Genomic DNA, 10982 nt, shown 5'->3' with positions numbered 1-10982 from the left:
GCAGACACCCCCCCCCACATATGTTCTGCTCTTACTGCCGATGACTGTGTGATCCCAGTTATCTCTTGGTGTCTCAGCATCACCCTCTGTAAAGTGGGGTCACTGGCACTCTCCTGCCTTCTTAAAGCACTTTGAGTTTGGAGGTGGAACACATAGGTGAAAGAGCGAATGAGCAGAGCCCCGCAAACCCACAGATGTCCTCTTTATATCCACAGACCATGTTTGGGGATTGCGATGCAGATACAAATTTTGTATCCATGCAGGGCTCTACTAATGAGCCCTTCATCCCTCCCAGGTGTGGAGCCTGGAGCAGAGGCCCCAAACAGGGGTGAACAGCTCCCAGTAGCCAGCTGTGAACTGGTGTGTTACTAAGGGGTCTAAGGCCCAAGGAGAGAGAAGAGGTTAGTGAACCCCTTGGTCACTGTTACCCAAGACAGTTCAGTGTGCACCAGGGTTTCATGTCAAGCTATCACTAGCAACAGCCATCATGAAAGATCTTTACAACTGCAAAGAAGCAGAAAAAGAAGGAAAAACAGTTCAAGTATTTGACAAGTAAGGAACTAACTAAGACTCTAATTTAAACAATATCCCTTCTGCATCGTCCCTTGGCCTGTGTAGGGGAAACTGCTCTGTGACAATCTGATTGTATTAAAGAGGGTTCTAGCCAGGGCCGGCACAAGCCATTAGGCAACCTAGGCAGTCACCTAGGGCGCTAACATTTGGGGGGTGGAGACTGCGGCGGCCGGATCTTCGGCCTTCCCGGTTGTCGGTGGTATTTTGGGGGCGGGAACTTCCGCCGCCTAGGGCACCAAAAAAGCTGGTGGCGTTCCTGGTTCTAGCCCTCTTTGTGGGAAAAGAAGCAGTTTGTTGAGGTGAGCTGGAGCTGCACATGTTGAAGTCTGAGCCTGCCTTCCTTAAGCCAGACCTGCACAAGAGAGAAGAGAGCAGCAGAGAAGATGCAGTTTCTGTCTCTGGTGCTGAGTCTCCATTGCAGCCTCTCTGCTGGAGAAAGACAGGCCCAGCCCGTGGTCTGCTCAGCCGCTGTGACCTGTGGGACTTGTACCTGCCTGGGGCTGGGTAAGGCCTTGCTTTTAGCTGCCTCTCTGGTTACAGGCACACAGCGCTGGTGCAAATGGGATACTGTCTTGGCAGCTCAGCCAGATGTTTATTGGACAGAGGTGAGAGGAGGAGAAGGAGGCAGGGGAGGAAAAGGACACCCATGGGAGGAACTGACAGCACAGATCCCGGTCTCTCCTGCCAGGCATTGTTCAGATTTTAGCCAAAGCCAGTAGCAGTCACGGTGTGATCAGTTCCAGGCCTCAGGAGGCCTTGTGGGATCAGGATCAGGACAATGCAGGCCCAGCCGTGTTATGGTGACTCCTGGGGTCCCAGGAGCCAGTGGGGATAGCAGCCATGATGGTGAAGTTCATTCCTGTCAGTCCCCATGTCCCCCCCTTCTCCCATGTGACCTCCAGATCAATAAGGTCCAAGAAGGGAGTGGGAGAAGCCTCATCCCACTCACACTCTCCAAGCCAACACATCAAGTCCCTCTCACTTCTAGAACCTTTTGGCTCATTGCCCTGCCAGCTAGGGATTGTGCCAGGAGCTGTGCAGACCCCTTAGTGCAGGGCTTGAGCCTGGGAGCCCCAGTCTACCAGTTTCCAGTTTTTTCTGACTCTCATTTAGTACTGCAGGCTGGGCTGGGGTTTGTTATCTTGGACAACTCAGAGCTGCCCCCCTTGCAGCACACAGCTGCCTGTTGCCTGCATCTTCCCAAAACTGGATCCATGCCCAGCCACTGGCAGGGCCTCCTAACACCACCTGCTGCAGCAATCCGCTGGGATTAACCCCTTCCTAGCACTCCTCTCCCCTGCCCTTCCCCGTATGAGAAGCACTGTTTGCACCCTTGCAGTATTTGTATTTAACAAGTTCCCCCACTCCAGGTTAACTTCCCAGGAGTGATCCTAGCTAGGGGGATGGAGTTATGGGATGGCCAGTGGGGAACCATCTGTGTTAAAGGGTCCCCTTTGCTCTTGGCTGCTCTGAAATCAGCCCTGACCTCTCATCTGCTGAGCCGACAGAGCAAAGTCTCAGACTCTTGTGCTAGGGAGGCTAATAACAGGTAGACAGGAGTTCTTCTGCAAGCAGGAGTAGTGTCACCATAACCACAGCCTGGTGCTGCTCCCAGCAGGAGTGTCATTTGTTATGGGGCAGGCAGGGCAGTTGCCCTCCCCAGACCTGGGTGTACATCCACACCCACATCCACACACACACACACACACCTTTGAGGCTGCTGCCTAGGGCAGCAGATTTCTGGCCAGCTGCCTGGGGTGGCAGATTTGGCCTGGCTGTCCCTCTGTCATGCTGGAAGGGCAGCTGGGCCAAATTTGAGTGGTGACGTGAGCCAGGTTGCAACGCCACCCTCTCAGATTTGGCCCAGCTCCCCCTCCATCATGCCCTGTGCCTATGAGGAAGGGGGCAGTAGATTGTCTCGAGCAGCCTCTGATTCTGCCCTCCTCTGCCTGCCTGCCAGCCAGACAGGGAGCAACAGCCTGGCCCAGAGCTGAGTACAGAGCGAGCTGGGCTCTAATCGCTGTGCAGAGCCAGCCACAGCCTCCCTGGTCCCCCAGCCTACCACTCTTCCCACTCCCGGGACAGGACCTACCTGCCACCTCCCTGCACCCTTCCAGGATGGGACTGGCCTCACAAGCAGGCCCAGACTCAGCAGGGAGGCAGAAGTGGGGATGATGCAGACAGAATGGTGTGTCCTCTGCCACCCCCAACTTTTCTGCAATGATGTCCCTGAGCCTGATGACCCAGAGACAAGGGCAGCTCTAGGCATCAGCAAAGCAAGCACCTGCTTGGGGCAGCCCATTTGCAGGGGCGGCACAGGAGCTGAGAACCAACAGGGGGCTCTAGGAGCTGTAGTTTCTTCGTTAGCTCCCTGTCTATAGAGCCAGCCCTGGAGCAGGGAAAGAACTACATTTCCCAGCAGCCCCTTGGCCACTACCACCGGAAAGGAAGGAGGGGGAATCTCATGCGGCAGTGCTGCAAGTGCTGTGAATGGTAGGCAGCCCATATTTTAACATTCAAAAAACAAGACACTCCAGGGGGAGGGAAACCCCACCCTGCCACCAGCCACTCCCTTCGACTGCCCCCCACAGAAACCCCAACCCATCCAGCTCCCCCTCCAGGACCTCACCCCCTATCTAAGTGCCGCTGGTTCTTGTCCCCTGATTGCCCCCTCCTGGGATCCCTGCCCCTAACTGCCCCCCAGGCCCCACCACCTATCTAAGCCTCCCTTCTCCTTGTCCCTAACTGCCCCCTCCTGAGACTCCCCCCAAGCTTCCCCCCAGGACCCACCCCCTACCTGTCCCTTGACGAAACCCTTGGGGATCCCATCGCCTACCAAAATATTGCTGCCTGTCCCTTGACTGCCCCCCCCCCCGAACCTCCGCCCATCCACCCCCCACCACTCCCTGTCCCTTGACTTCCCACCTCCCGGAACCCCCTACCCCATCTCCAACCCCCTAGCCCCCTTACCATGCCACTCAGACCAGCGTGTCTGGTTCCGCGCAGCGCCAGACACGCTGCTGCATACATGCTGCCATGCTCCCCCGCAGGGCCCATAGGCGCCCATATAAGACAACATGCCAAATATTGGGACTCTCCCTATAAAGTCAGGACATCTGGTCACCCTATCTGTAGAGGTGTTTGTGGTGAAGGCAGGTGAGGGCTAGGAGAAGAACTGCTCATTGCTGTAGCACTGTCACGCTGTACGGACACGTTATTAATCGTCTCACAAGATCTCGGAGCAGACCCCTGCCCTTCTAGGGGTGTGGGAGCCATCCCTGCAGATCCCTGGCCACGGCACAGGAAGGGGAAGCCGGACAGAGCTGATGGTGGCATGTGCAAAGAGAACATCTCCCCCCGCACTCCTTCTGCACAGCTACCTCTACTCCCTCCCTGAAAGTGCTGCCTGCGCAAGGACTGGTTGGGGATCCCCAGGTTTGGGCTCAAGGATTCCCACAGGTCCCTCACTGTCTGGTAAATATCAGCCCATGCTTGCACTAAAGAAGGGATGCTGAACAGGAAGTGCCCCCTGCCCACCCCTTCCTGAGTGTGCCGGGGGGTTGGGGTCTCCCCCCATTCTCTTACCCAGTCTGCCTTGTTGAGGGGGAGACAAGTTTCAGCGGCAATGAACGCAGACATTGGAGCCTATTGGGCAGCCAGACTCTGGCTCTCTGGGATTCCACACGGGTCAGGCCCATCTTTAGGACCGTCTGGCCAGCCTGCGCGCCACCATCGAGGGAGCTCAGCACCCAGGGGCTCCCATTGTTCTCAGTGGGGCAAGAGGGTGGAGTTCGCCACAGATGGGTGCTGAGCTCCTGCGACTCCAGGCCCAGTCGCTGGTGTGGGGCAAGTGCATTCCTGGGCAATTCCATGGGGAGGCCAGGCAGGTTGGCTACAAGGACCATCTTGTCCTTACCCCCTGGGCCTGCTGATCCTAGCCCCTGGGCCTCTCTCAGTTCCACAAAGCAGCCTCCTAGCCTGTCCCTGCAGAGATGCTCCTGCACTGAGCATAGACCCAGCTCACGTTTCCCCAGCCCAGCTCTTTCCTGGCCCTCTTTCCACACTACGCCAGTGATGCAGCTGTTGCTGCAGCAGAGGCGTCCAGCAGGTGGCACTGCAACCCCATCTCTTGCGCTTGGCAGTGGCCCGCTTTCTCTGGAAGTGGAGCTGGGAGCGGCTGCTTCTTGGGAGGAGCCAGGGCTTCCCCCTGGCTAATGCGAGGATCGAGCAGGCGGCCAATGCTATAAACTTTTAAAGCCATGGCTTCCCCCATCTCACGCTGACTACCCAACCTGACGCTGCTCAGACTGTAAAACCCCAGCTCTGGGAGGGGAGTGAGTCTAGTGGCCAGAGCAGGGGCATGAGAATAAGGACCCCTGGGTTCCCTTCCCAGCTCCGACACTGACTTGCTGTGAGACCTTGGGCAAGTCACATTGCCTCGTGCCTCAGTTTCCCCATGTGTAGAATCAGAGTGATGGGTCCCTTCTTACTTCACAGAGCTTGTGCCTGGGATGTGTTTGGATCTCCATGGAGGGAATGGATCTTACGCAGAGGGTGTTGATGCTGAAGAACCGTATCTTGGTACGCTTTAAGTTTCTTGAACTGTTCTTTGTCTTGGGTCCCCTATCTGTACCTGAGCATCATAAAAAGTACTTTCCCCTCCCCCAAACCCACATACTCTGTGCCCATCAGTTCTGGCTGTATTAAGGACACTGCCCCCTTTCTCCTCCCCTGTACGAAAAGAGAATCATGCTGAGGGTGAAACATCAGATTCCCCTCTGTGAGCCTGATCCCATCTGAACAGACCCAACCTGGCAGCTGAGATCTTCAGGCTCTCTCCAGCTGTGTGCCAGAGTCCATGTCTGCTGGGAGGGCCCAGGGGCCAGGAGGCTGGGCCGGGGGTCGCAGCAGAGAGTCCATGGGGCAGCCACCCATGTGCTGAACACCCCATTTGCAGCTGCTCAGAGGTGTTCACACTAAAAGGGATTTTCTTGGAAAAAGGGGCTGTTCTTTCAAAAAAGTCGCTGACATATATCAGAATTGCCCACAGTGTGTGGTGCTGCACTGCCCTCTTGACCAAAACTGTCACCATAATGTTTCATTTTCCTACCGAAAAATGGGGTCTGGGGAACTTGAAAATTAAAAGGTTTTGGTGAACAATTCAATTACAAAATGGTGGAAAACAACAAATGGGCCCGGTTCCAACCATGCAAAGTGGGAAATGCTACCGGTTTGTTAAATGGTTCTCCCAGCTTTTCAGCCACTCGCCCCATGGCCTTGCACAGTCCTGGGAGGGGTGGCCCCAGACCGCCACTCCCTCATGGGCCTGATGCTCCCCTCCATGCCAGCTCCTCTGGGTACAGAGCACACCCCACCCGCCTCACTTGGGCACCACCTCACCCAGGTAGTCTGCATCTCATTTCGAAAGCAGTCGCAGATGGAGTGATTCCATCTCCAGGGGTCTGTGGCAGGTAAGTCCTGGACTGGAATGTTTAGGATGAATTCTGGCTGTGCCCTGGGGTTCCCAGGAAACCGGGTGCCTTTAGATCGATCTGCAGGGTTCTGCTCTGGGGGGATTTAACTCTCTGAGCCTTGGTCCCACAGCAGCCACGCTTGATGGTGGGCAAGCTGGATGAGCCACAGGTCTCCATGTGGGTAGCCGTCCGAGCATTTGAGTTGCACAAAGGGGTCCATATGGGCGCCTGGCGCTTTCACACAAAGGGGCCATTGTACTTCCAGCACAGGGGGTGAAAGGTCGGCTCTGGGCCACTCCCAGGATGTGAATAGCCTTCCAGAGCGCTGCCATGGGTCTCAGCTTCCCAAGAGGAAACAGGGTTCTTCAAGGGGTGCAGGGCTTTTGATTTGCCTTTTAAGGGCTTCCTTTTTGCAAGGGCTCAGGGGATCTGAGGTGAAAGAGAGGCTGCATGTAGCCCTGCCAAAATGTCGCCAGCCCCTCAGCTGACGCCGTGCAGCCTTGCTCCTTAAGACGTGGCTTCCATATCACACATCTACTTCCTCTTAGCTGAGCCTCTGTGGGCTGGCATGATGGGAAACCATGAGACAGCTCTTCCTTTTCACGCTGTCAGGTGATCCATGACATGTGAGCTCAGCGATGGAGCATAGTAGAGCAGAGGAAGGGGTGGGGAGGTGTCACTCAGGCCCTTCCCTAGAGCTGGAAGGCAGGAGAATGCCTGAGCCCAGGGTGTTCACACTGGCAATGGCTGGGTGGGGTCAGGTTGCAGCCCTGGACCCCTGGAAATCTTGGGGGAAAGAGAATCTGGGTGGCATCACCTGCCGGATATGAGTTTGCAGACGCTGGCCCATGTCACACACAGCTCCCATTGGCACACTGGTACCAGTGAAGGGGACAAGGACAAAGGTAGCAGTGGGGGGAGGTGCAGTCAGGACTGAGGGGCATCAGCAGAGCTGGGGCGGATGGGGAGCTCAGGGCAGGAATAGCAGGGAGGCTATAGGTCAGGACTGAGGGGCATCAGTAGAGCTGGTGGAGGGAGGGCAGGGCTGGATTAGCAGGATGCTATGAGTGGGGATGGAGGCACAGGAGCAGAGCTGTATGGGAGGGAAGCACAGGACTAGAATAGCAGGGGTGTAGGATGGAGAGGCGATGGTGGGGCCAGAAGGGGGGGGGGTTGGAAGTTTGCATGGGGCCCCTGTCTTAGGCCTGGTACCGTCCATTTTATTTTCACAGTCACAAGCCCTCCCAGAGGAGGGAAACAGATGTCAAAGCCCAGCGCTGCCCAGAATGCCGGCTGTGTCTCTAGGCTGCAGGCACTCAGCCAGTCCCTTGGCAGGGGTAGTTATGTGCACCTGTTTGTCAGGGTTGCTGCTGCCCGGCTGGAGTGAACCCAGAACGAGAGCTCCGATGACAGCCCTCAGATCCCCCAGGTTCAGGCCAGCCCTATAAATCCCTCCCCAGAGCGGGAGGTTTTGGGGGGAGGTGGGAAACTCCACTCAGATCCCCCCAAATCCTGCAGCCAACTGGTCAGGAGCATGGGGCTTTGCTGCCTTGGTTCCATGGGGTGGCTTGGAAGTGGAGGGGCGAGGGTTAATAGCCAGATGGGGAGGAGCGATCACTGGCAGGCACTCCCCAGTCTCCTGCCAAGGGCTGTCTGGCCCAGCACTGGCCCTCACTCTTTCCGTGAGTCACCATCACTCCATGACTCAGCAGGCCCAGGCCCAGCACCCGCAGCTGATCGCAATGGGGATGCTCAGAGCCATGGGACACACACAGAGAAGTATGCACGCATATGCACACATACATCTATGGATTAATGCACACATACATAAACATGCAGACTCACATGCTCAGGCGAGCACACGGACACACATGCAAACACATTTAAACACACCCATACATAGATGCACAGGCACACACATGTATGCACGCATACACACACATGTGCACACACACAAAGACACCCATACCGATATGCAAACACATCCCAATATACACACCCCACTCCCAACCCAGAAGCTTGCTGGCAAAGCCAGACCAGGATGCCTACACTTTATGGGGAACTCTCTCCAGGGCTTCCTGGATTCCCCCGCATTTTCCTCCTGCTTTTCCATCATTGCTGCTCCTCTGGCCAAAGAGGGCCGGAGCCCACTCTGTCCTGCCCCAGCACTGCCCTGCTGCCCCCTGAAACTCCTGCTCACCTACCCTGTTAGCAGCAGGGGTTGGAGTGGGGGCAAGTGGGAGGAATCTGGCTATGTCTTGCACAGAAAGCCGGGACGCATCTGGGCAAGTAGGCGAGATTTGCCCAGCCAATGTCCTGGCAATGACTGTGGGCTGGGCAGAGACCGAGCAGCCCCTCGGCCCATCCTGCTCCTGGAGGTGGCCAGTCTGCCACCATGGGGAGCCATACAAGCTGGGCTAGCGACCGCTGGGTGCGTCACCTAGTCTGCGTGCTGGGGGAGTGTTCTTCCCCCAACCCCTGACTACCCCAGCTCCCTGCCCCCAGTGCTCTGTGGCAGCTGCTGAGTCATCTGGGATGTGTCTTAGGAGTAAGGATGAGCAGGGAACCCCTAGGAGGCCAGCATGGTCTATGCTGCAGTTTCCGGGCAGCTAACAGTATGCCTGGGATCCTGGTCCAGGCAAACCCTCCTGCCAGCTACTCCAATGGCAGGAGCCCTGCGAAATACAGTGTATGGCAATGAACACAGGCAGAGATCTGTCTGCTGCCCCGGAGCAGATGGGTGTTCAGAGCTGGGCTCTGTCCCAGGCTGCTAGGGCCTGGGCGTGCTGCGGGACTAACCCTTCCCAGAGTGGTGCTGTTGGCCCCGGAGGGGGCCCCCTTCACAGGGATGGGAGGAGATGGTCTCTGAGGGTGCGGGGAGGGGATCAAGTTGGAGAGAAGGGGTCCCTACAGACAACTGGTTCCTTTGCCCCCTTGATTCTTTCCCCGAGCACCGCGTCCATCCTCTGCCCTGAATGAGGTCAGGTCTGGGGAAAAATGAGTCAGTGACGATGTCATTGAAGACTGTATCGTAACGCACAAGCATGGATTTCATTCTGGCGTGTCCTACCTTCCCAGGGCTTGACTTTGCAACCTGCGTGTTTTCTGCCTGCAGTTGTCTGTGTGATATGCAGCACTGCTAACCCCAGGGGTTCAAAACATGGGCATCAGACACCCCCCCACCCCCAGATCAGGAGAGTGGCCCAAAAATCAGGAGAGGCTTTTTTTAAAGATTATGTGGGGGCATTGGGCCTGTCTTGTGGTTTTTGAAACCCCGCCTCCCCGAGTGTGCGGGCTTGACAATTGGTATTGCCATCATTCAGTAAAGTGACCTTTGACTCTTGCTGTGGGAGCTCTCACCTCCACCCCTCGCTCCCCTGCCCAGCAGTTAATTCAGCCCCCCACCAGCCCCCCATCAGTTGTGCCTCTCCATCTGTTCTTCTCCCACCTCTGCCAGCCTCACCTCTGCTCCCCCTGGGGCTCTTCACCCCAGGCCTGAGAGGGCTACAGTGGGGGTTTCCCCCTCCCCAAGCTGGGTGTTGCAGGGAAGGAGGGGGCAGAGCAGAGGAGCCAGCCTATTGCACAGGGGAGGGGAGCCATCTTTGGCTGTTGAGCTATTGTGAGAACTGTGTTGGCTCCTGGAGGAGTGGGGAGGGGGGGGAATGCTCTGATTGGCTACTCTTCTTTGGTGAGTGGGCAGTGGGGAAAGCAGACAGTCAGGGGGCCTTTCCCCCCAGGCAGGGCTGACATTTGCTAGAGCTTCTGGCCTCATTGCTGGACAAGCCTAGCTGTGGCCAAAACCCCGTCGCTGGTGGAAAAATTCCCAGGGCTGGCAGTGATGCACACAGAGTTGCATATGCAAGCCGAACCGTAGGCGCAATGAGAGAAAGGGCAGCTTGTTAAACAGCCAGTAAGATGCCTGGGTGGCAGCAGGGGGCACCAGAGCGTTTGCTCCGCCTGCCTGGGCCGGTTTGGCGAGAATTGGGCGTTTCACGTTTTCCGATGGTCGTCAGAATCGACAGGGTTCTGCCCATCGGAGCCCAGAACATTCCCTGGAAATCTGGACCCAATCAAATGCAGCATTCCAAAGCAATGGTGTGACCGACAAATCGAGACATGCCATTGAGTTGAGCCTGAGGCCTGGCTGGCATACGGGACCCGGGACCGTCATTGCAATGGTTCCATGTTGCAAATTATTTTCTAGTGAATTGGGCTCTGGTGCCACTGTTTCCATTACTGCTCCATTTTTACTTTGTTTGCTCAGTTACTGGGAGCTGGCCCTGTAAGAAGAGAGTGTTTGAGCTGGAGCAGAGAGAGTTACCCTACCTCTGCCAGCTACAAGAATGGCAGGACTGGCTTTAATAAAAAAAGCATCGATGTCGTCTTGGCACTGATGGGGACTGGTCGCCCCAGGGTGTCACTAGCGAGCTTCAGAGCCCTTGTGTGAATCTAGTCCAGTGTAGAAGGGACTAAAACTGTTTCCGTCTCATGGATCTTTGGAGGCTCCTAGATGGGATGAGTTTGGGGGGTCTCAGTTCCAGCTTCCTCATCCCAAACCCACTGCCAGGTTTTCACTAGGCTGTTGGCTCTTTGGGGCAGGTCCTTTCTCCTGCTCTGTGTTTGTACAGCACCGAGCACAGCAGGGTCCTGATCTCAGTTGGATTCACTAGGGAGTGCTCCTACAATGGGGGAGGGGAGGACACAAAATCCCCTTCCCCATGGATTTGTGAAAGCTGGTGATGCTGTGACTGTCACCCCTGCAGTGGGGAGGGGAGTCTGGGACACGTGACTGTTGCCTGCACATTGGTGAGGCATGGGGTGGTGTAAAATCAGCAGGCACCTGTTAAAAGTGATCATAGAATATCAGGGTTGGAAGGGACCTCAGGAGGTCATCTAGTCCCACCCCTTGCTCAAAGCAGGACCAATCCCCAGACT

The sequence above is a fragment of the Chelonoidis abingdonii genome, chromosome 4, assembly GCF_003597395.2.
Source record: "Chelonoidis abingdonii isolate Lonesome George chromosome 4, CheloAbing_2.0, whole genome shotgun sequence".
NCBI lineage: Eukaryota > Metazoa > Chordata > Testudines > Testudinidae > Chelonoidis > Chelonoidis abingdonii.
This window is presented reverse-complemented; position numbering follows the sequence as displayed.